The sequence below is a fragment of the Dama dama genome, chromosome 27 (assembly GCF_033118175.1).
Source record: "Dama dama isolate Ldn47 chromosome 27, ASM3311817v1, whole genome shotgun sequence".
Lineage (NCBI taxonomy): Eukaryota > Metazoa > Chordata > Mammalia > Artiodactyla > Cervidae > Dama > Dama dama.
In genome coordinates, this window is record NC_083707.1 from 53,757,165 (window position 1) to 53,765,704 (window position 8,540).

An 8,540-nucleotide genomic window follows, 5' to 3' on the forward strand; every position below is an offset into this window, starting at 1 on the left:
GAGACATCAGTATTGAGACAACTGAGTTGGGAATTTAAGGCAATTAGATTTTAAAAATAGCATTGTGAATATGAGGCTTTATCAACCCTTTTCTCTCTTTTAGGTGTATTGAAAAATATTGAATAGAAAAAGTGATAAAACTTTAATGACATTTCAAGTTTTTAATTGAGTGAAAAAATTGAACTAACCTAATTACAAAAGTTATTTGAGATCCAGGGATAAAACTGTGATGAATATGTGAAGACTTGAACTTAACTACATTGTCTTTATTATCAGTAGGAACTCTTCAGTTTTTTCTGGGATAATTCATTTCAGATTCATAGAGATTTCTGACCACATTGAGGAACACTGTGTTGGGTTCATTTGGGTTATGTGTTTCTCTCTCTAGTTTTGTTATTTCTTGTTGAAATTTATGAATGTGGGTTTTGGGTATTCTGTATATTTAGTGTTTGGGATAATGTTAAATCATAAATGTAAATCATATGTAGTTATACCAAAATGTTGCCTGAAGATAAGTCATGGCAAGATTTTCTTCCCCTGATGTTTTGCATATGCGGAATCACTCATAGTTTTGATTTTACGTTTCCTCTTTTTCTGTCCTGCTTTTCACAATGTCTCAAAATCTCTTTGGTAGAAGTGCTCTCAGAAGTAAACTTGCCAAGGGGTGGGCTGAATTGGGGGGTTGGGATTGACCTATATAATACACTGTGCTGTGCTTAGTCGCTCAGTCATGTCTCACTCTCTGCGGCTCCACGGACTGTAGCCCGCCAAGCTTCTCTGTCCGTGGGGATTCTCCAGACAAGAATATTGGATGGGTTGCCATGCCCTCCTCCAGGGGATCTTCTCAACCCAGGGATCGAACCCAGGTCTCCCACACTGTAGGTGGGTTCAGTGCCTTCGGAGCCACCAGGGAAACCCAGGAATAATGGAGTGGGCAGTCTATCCCGTCTTCTGACCCAGGAATGGAATGGGAGTCTCCTGCATTGCAGGCAGATTCTTTCCCGGCTGAGCTACCAGGGAGGCCCATATGATACACTCCAGTGTATAAAGTAGGTGACTAATGAGAACCTAGTACAGCACAGGGAAACCAGTCAGGGCTCTGTGGTGACCTAAATGGGAAGGGAATCCAAAAAAGGGTGTGTGTACAGTAGGTTCACTTTGTTCAGAAGCATCGTACACGACATTGTAAAGCAACTGTTTTCCAATGAAAATAAACATAAATGGCTAAAAGGCAAGTAGCATGAAAGGGAGCAAAACTGATGTATGGCTAAGATCCTTTTTGAACAAAAACCTAATTTTTTATCTTCCCAGTTTATTCCACATTGTCCTTACTGTAGACCAGACCTGACCAACTCTCAGTGTAGCAGCTTCTTTACTGAGACTAGTCCATTTGCCTCCTAATACTTGTTTCAGCCTTAGCCATTCTTCCCCTCATTTTTGGCTCAAAGATATCCTGATGAGTCTTTGCAAGACACTGTTACGCACACCACTACTGAAATCTTACTGATTTATTTCAGCAAGTTTGCTGTAGCTAAATTGCTTTACTCAGATTCTCCCAAACTTCATAGGTATGTTTTCATTTTCACCTTTGTACATATTGTTTCCCATACTTGAAATACTGTGCGATTTCTTTAAAGCTCTGACAGAGTTTATCATTTATTCCCCAAACACTTTAACCTTCCAAACTCTGGTAGGTTGGCTCTCCTTTATCTTTCCCCACCACGTGTTTAACTGTTAGATTTCTTTAAGTGTTGGATGTACCTCTTGTAGCAGAATTTGTATCCCAGGGGAGAAAATGTCTTAAAAAATATGAGATTGATTTTGTTTTGTCTCCTTGATAGTGTCTCTTACATAGTGATGTAATAACCAGAGACATGTTAAATCGATTATTTTAAGCCAGGTTTCCCGTGTAAGATTGTAAATTCATGGTAGAAACCACATCCTTTATGTGATGTCCTACAAATCCTTTTTAAAATGAGGTAAATTAAACCTATTTTGGAAGAGGTTTCTTTTTTGATACTGCAGTTTATCAAACAAGGTTAACATTTAGGTATTTTGGGTGACTTGGCTGTAAGCTTTCTAACGTCTTGAGCCTTCAAGACTTTTACGGTTTTTGGGTTTTTCTATATTCTGCATTTCATCCGGTACATGACCTATGTTACAGATCGGTTCCCCAGACTAAGTCTTAGGGAAGCTTTCAGTGATTGGTTTTCATTTTGTTGCTTCTGTGAGCCTGGCTAGATGGGAACCTGTCAGTCTGGGTCCAGTTTAGAAACAAACCACCCAGTGATTTTAAATAGGAGCAACTCAATATACAAAAGTTTTAAACTAGTCAGACCCACCGGAGTTCAGTGTTTGCAGCAGCCGATGAAGTGGTGTTGCTCTGGACCTGGCTGGCTGCCTGCCTCCCAGGTTCCACAGAGCGGGGCAAGAAGTTCTGAATTATGACAAAATAGGAGAAGTCTATCTGGTACCCCAGAGCTAAGGGAGCAGACTCAAGGAGGGACAAGCCTGTAAGGACAAGCAAGTACTCAAGGACAAGGGATCTCAGATGGGAGTCAGACCTTGTTGAAGAGGTAGTTGCAGCCCACTGGATGGCAGAGAAGTTTACAGGCTTGCCCAGACCAGAGTCGGTTTGCAGTCACTGGGCAAGCAGGAAGCCACCCTTCAAGGTTCAGGGGAGCTGCAGCTAGTGACCAAGTGTGGGCCTGGAGAGGGAGTGAGGGAGCCTCCGCGTGCTGGACGGTGCTGGCTGGATGCCAGGAGCAAAAGAAATCTGTACTGGGGAAGTTGAAAGAAGGTGATCACTGGCCTGGGCCAGGTCTGTGTGACGTTGCCAGGGAGAACCATACATTCTGGGATGGTGACTGGGCCAGAGAACCACTGGGTTTCTTCATATCCCTCGTGTTAACTGATGCTGGAGCTGCCGGAAAGCCGCAAGTGAGCCCCTTCAGGGTGAATTTGGAGCTGAGAGACTATGAATTGATGACTGGCTCAGAAACTTGTCAGGTTCTTGAAAGGTTTTGGTGGGAAAAAGCATCACAAAGGGAAATTAAAAATTGCTTCACCTGTCCACCTCTGACATCCTGTTTTGCAATATAGCCTGTCCAAACCAAGAACCTGGCATAAAGGTAAAATAACAAAAATGTCAGCTCATTTAGGAAACAGGCCCAATACGAAACCTTGGGTCAATACTTTCAAAACCTAATAAATTTGATAATTTTATAGAAGAAACTGAACCAGAAATCTGGGACTGTTATAAACATTCTGGAATTATACAAATGAAGATCAAAATTTTAGAGGAGTAGATTGCATTTAATTGTTTTTCATCGTGGTAGCCCCATAGGTTTTATATGAGTGTTTCTGGAAATTGAGCATTTCTTGCAATTGGAATGCTTTGCATTGTAGTATATTGCTTAAATTAAGCCATGATTTGTTTTTCTGTGTCTTCCACATATTACCCTTATTTAATTTTGCCTTTCAAGGCAATCTCATACACATTTTGGTCGTCTTAAAATACTGAAACCAACAAAAATAATGCTACTTCCATCTTTCAGGCTGTTTTTAATTTCTAAGTACTTTGGACACAATTTAATGTTCATAATTGCCTCACTTGTAATAATGTCATCTGGCTTTCCTTTTATTGTTTAAATGTCTAAATTGATCCAGAGCCCTACCTAACAGCAAGACGCTAGAGTATGCATTTATTTTGCATATTGATAGGAGGATTGACATATATTAGTTTTAGGTGTCTGACATAATGATTGAACGTTTATGTGTAAGTCTAGTTAATATCCATCCACTTTAATTTTTTCTTACTGCCACCCATAGCTGATTTTTTCCAGCTTTGTTGAGGTATAATTGGCAAATTGTAAAGATACTTAAAGTGTATGTTGTGTATACACATTGTGAAAAGATTCTCCCATCCTATTAATATATTCATCACCAATTACTGTCTTTTTTGGGACAGTTAATTTTTTTAAAATGTGGTATCAGATGTCCAAGATGCATAGAATAGGTACATGAAAAGTCTACGTATGATTCTTCGATGATTTATTCCATTCAGCTAGCATGCATTTGACTTCCCTGGTGGCTCAGACGCTAAAGTGCCTACAATGCAGGAGACCCAGGTTCAATCCCTGGGTCGGGAAGATCCTCTGGAGAAGAAAATGAATGGCAACCCACTCCAGTACCCTTGCCTGGAAAATTCCATGGACGGAGGAGCGTGGTAGGCTTCAGTCCGTGGGGTCACAAAGAGTCAGGCACGACTGAGCAACTTCACTTTCACTTTTCAGCATGCATTTGGCTCTTTGTGGAGGTGGGAAGGAGGAGAGGAGAGGGTAGGGGTAGGAGAGATGATGGCAAATAAGGTATGACATCACGAGGAACTCGATGGAAATGTGTAGACAGATATATTACCACCAGGTAAGTATTGTTTCAGAGAAATGAAGATGGAGCAATAGCTATTAAGGCACAGATGATGGAAAGTTACGACCAACCTAGACAGCATATTAAAAAGCAGAGACATTACTTTGCCAACAAAGGTCCGTCTAGTCAAGGCTATGGTTTTTCCAGTGGTCATGTATGGATGTGAGAGTTGGACCATAAAGAAAGCTGAGCACTGAAGAATTGATGCTTTTGAACTGTGGTGTTGGAGAAGACTCTTGAGAGTCTCTTGGAGCGGAAGGAGATCCAACCAGTCTATCCTAAAGGAGATCAGTCCTGGGTGTTCATTGGAAGGACTGATGCTGAAGCTGAAACTCCAATACTTTGGCCACATCATGCGAAGAGTTGACTCATTGGAAAAGACCCTGATGCTGGGAAAGATTGAGGGCAGGAGGAGAAGGGGACGACTGATGATGAGATGGTTGGATGGCATCATCGACTCTATGGACATGAGTTTGGGTGGACTCCGGGAGTTGGTGATGGACAGGGAGGCTTGGCGTGCTGCGGTTCATGGGGTCGCAAAGAGTCGGACACGACTGAGTGACTGGACTGAACTGAACTGATGGGGCAGCTAAGTGGCCAGAAGAATCAGGAACAAGGTCATTTAGGAGAGGTTGCTTGAATTGATCTCCAAAATGAACAAGTTTACCATCAAAGAAATTGGACTGAAGGATGTTTAGACAAGAGTAAGACATTCAAAGGTCTTCCTTGGTGGCTCAGTGGTAAAGAATCTGCCTGCCAATGCAGGGGATGCAAGTTCAATCCCTGGGTCGGGAGATACCCTGTAAGTGGCAGCCCACTCCAATATTCTTGCCTGGGAAATCCCATGGACAGAGGAGCCTGGCAGGCTACAGTCCATGGGGTTGAAAAAGAGCTGGGCATAGTGACTAAATGGCAACAGCAACAAGATGTGCAAAGACTTGAGTTGTTAAAAAGGCCTGATGCAAAGTTTTTTATTGACTTGGGTATGCTGTGTGTCATAGTGGAGGAAACCTGTGCTTTAATAGCAGGCAAATGTGTTTTATGATTCTACCATTTATTAACTCATGTGAACAAGCTCCTTGATCTTGCCTGAGGCTTCATTTAAAATTTCCTTTTCATTCGCCACCGCCCCCCGCCACCTCGCCCCCCCCCCCTCCCCCCCCATGCCCCCGGCCCTTTCATTTGTAACAGCTATTTCGAAGTTTTGTTTCGAGGATTGAATGATAATGCCTGGCATCTGTGATCTCAGTAAACACTAGCTGCTAATAATGCTAATACAACTAGGTAACGGAGGTGCTAGGAATAAGACAAGGCTGATTCTACCCTTGTGGTTACCCCTTCTACTCTACATCATTGTTAAGTTGTGCAGTTGTGTCCAACTCTGCGACCCCATGGACTGCAGCACTCAAGGTCTCCCTGTCATTAGCCATCTCCCAGAGTTTGAGCTGGTGATGGCATCCAGCCATCTCATCCTTGCTTTTGTCCCCTTCTGCCTTCAATCTCCCAGCATCAGGGTCTTTTCCAATGAGTTGGGTCTTCGCAGCAAGTGCCAAAGTATTGGAGCTTCAGCTTCAACATCAGTCTTCCCAATGAATATTCAGGGTTGATTTCCTTTAGTATTGACTGTTTTGATCTTGCTGTCCCAGGGACTCTTCAAGAGTCCTACACCAAGGTTGGAAAGCATCAGTTTTTCAGAGCTCTGCCTCCTTTATGGTAGAGCTATATGCTCTACATTACAGCAAGAACTATTATAAAAAATTCGTCTGATGATGTACCTCTTAAGCCTTCCAGTGGCTTCCTGCTGGAAGAGTAGTTGTGAAAAAGTTCCCACCCTACCCTGAAAAGCCCTAGATGACGTACGTGCCAACGCCCCTTCCATTGCTCCTCAAGGCCGAAAGCTTTGCTACCACTCTGCTTGCTCTGATTCAGCCACATTGGTCTGGGTGTTACCAGATAGCCACAAATATGCCTCTGCGTCCAGGCCTTTGCAGTGTCCTTGCCAGTCTTTCCACAGACGCTTCTTAATTCCCTCCCTCGCTTCAGGTGTCTGCTGAAATGCCACTTTATCAGACAAGCCTCCCCTCCCCCACCATGCTGTTATACTTTGGTGGTGGTGGTTTAGTCACTAAGTCGTGTCCGACTCTTACACCCCCATGGACTAGCCTGCCAGGCTTCTCTGTCGATGGGATTTCCTAGGCAAGAATCCTGGGATGGGTTGCCATTTTCTTCTGGGGATCTTCCTGACCCAGGGATTGAACCCACATCTCTTGTGTGTCCTGCTTTGGCAGGCGGATTCTTTATCAACTGAGCCGCCAGGGAAACTCCTACCTTATTTTTCGTCACTGAATGTTGAGGGCTGGAACTTTGTATTATTCACTATTTACTCCTGAACAACTAGGATAGTGCCTAGCAGTAATTTAAAGAGCTACATAGCTGTTTCTCTGAATGAGGACCAGAGAGTGGCTTGGGGACCCTTCTGAGGCAGTTGGTGTGCTCAGCTGAGAATTTGGGGTTTTATTCCCTAGGCAAAAGGGACCTATGTTTTTGATGCAGCCTCGAGTGAATATTAATTTTTGTTGTTAGTCCCTACGTTGATTTATGGCTGCAGTCAGACTGAACTGTTTTCCAAATACTAAAACCAACAATTTTTCTTCCTTCTGATAGTTAAATCTTTAAAATCTGATACCACAGCATAAATGCATTATGTTAGTAATTTTTTTAGGAAGTAAAACTATAAAGCAGGCCTTATTTAATTTTTTGCTCAGAATTACAGTTTTACTGATGTTCCTGTGATGGTTTATTGTAAAATAAGTCCCTAGAATATAGGCTTTTTTTTCTAAATACTGATGTTTAGGGGACTATTTATTTGTCTCAGGTTGAAGTTCTAGATGCTATTTGATTTACTGGATGATTTATGTGGGATTTTGGACATGAGTATAAGAAGACAACAGAAAGCACAATAAGAAGCACAAAGAAGTCTCTTGGAATGGGATTCAGAAGTCCTCATGAGAGGAACCCTGGAAGGACCTTGATAATGCCCCCAACAAACGAACCACTCAGCACTCCTTCAAATCATTTCAGTCTTCATTTTTTTTTTAGACCTGAAAGACATATGAACAATTTTATTTAGATTTATTTCATCATCTCCAGTTAAAGTGGTATCAATTTTCTATTAAAAATGAGCAAAGTTTAGCGAACGTTTCCCAACTTCCTGCTGTAGTTCTCATTCATTGTGTGTGTGTTTCTGAGATTTCTTACAAGGGTTTAAACTTTAAATGTCTTATTCCGTCCTGCCCCTTCTTAGTTGGGGTGCCTTGAGCAAGTTAGAGCTGTAAGATTGCATTTATAAAGCAGAGCTAATGGGGCTGCTTCAGGACACAGTTGAAGGGGCTGAGAGAATGCCTATAAAACACTTCCTTAGCACAGTGCCTCACCGTGGGGAAGTGCCCAGTGTGAACTATTATTGCTAAATGCAGTCAGTCAGTACTGGTTTTCAGAATTTCAGCTAGTTATAATTGTTGCCATTTAGCTGTCTGTGTGTGGATATTTTGTAGAAGCTGATCCAAGTCTTAGTAAGGACTGTTTAAATTTTTTCCCCCACTAGAGGGCACTGTCTGCTTTGGCAGTAACAAGATTAAAACATTTTGTCATTGGCCTTGTTCAGTTGCTGAGCCGTGTCCAACTCTTTGTGACCCCATGGACTGCAGCACACCAGGCTTCCCTGTCCTTCACTATTTCCCAGAGCTTGCTCAAACTCATGTCTGTTGAGTCAGTGATGCCACCCAAACATCTCATCCTCTGTCATCCCCTTCTCCTTTCAATCTTCAAGCCCTCAATCTTTCCCAGCATCAGGGTCTTTTCCGATGAGTCCTACTACTCCTTAATCTGGTTTTGAGCTTGTGAAAGTCACTTGGTCGTGTCTGACTCTATGCAACACCATGGACTGTGTACAGTGGAATTCTCCAGGTCAGAATACCGGAGTGGGTGGCCTTTCCCTTCTCCAGGGTTTTGAGCTTAGTGCCTGGCATTCGTTCTCTGTTATAGCTCTTAAAAGCTGATGGGGGTATGTTAAGAGATGATCTTGTCTCCCTCTTCTTTCCCACATCAAGTTA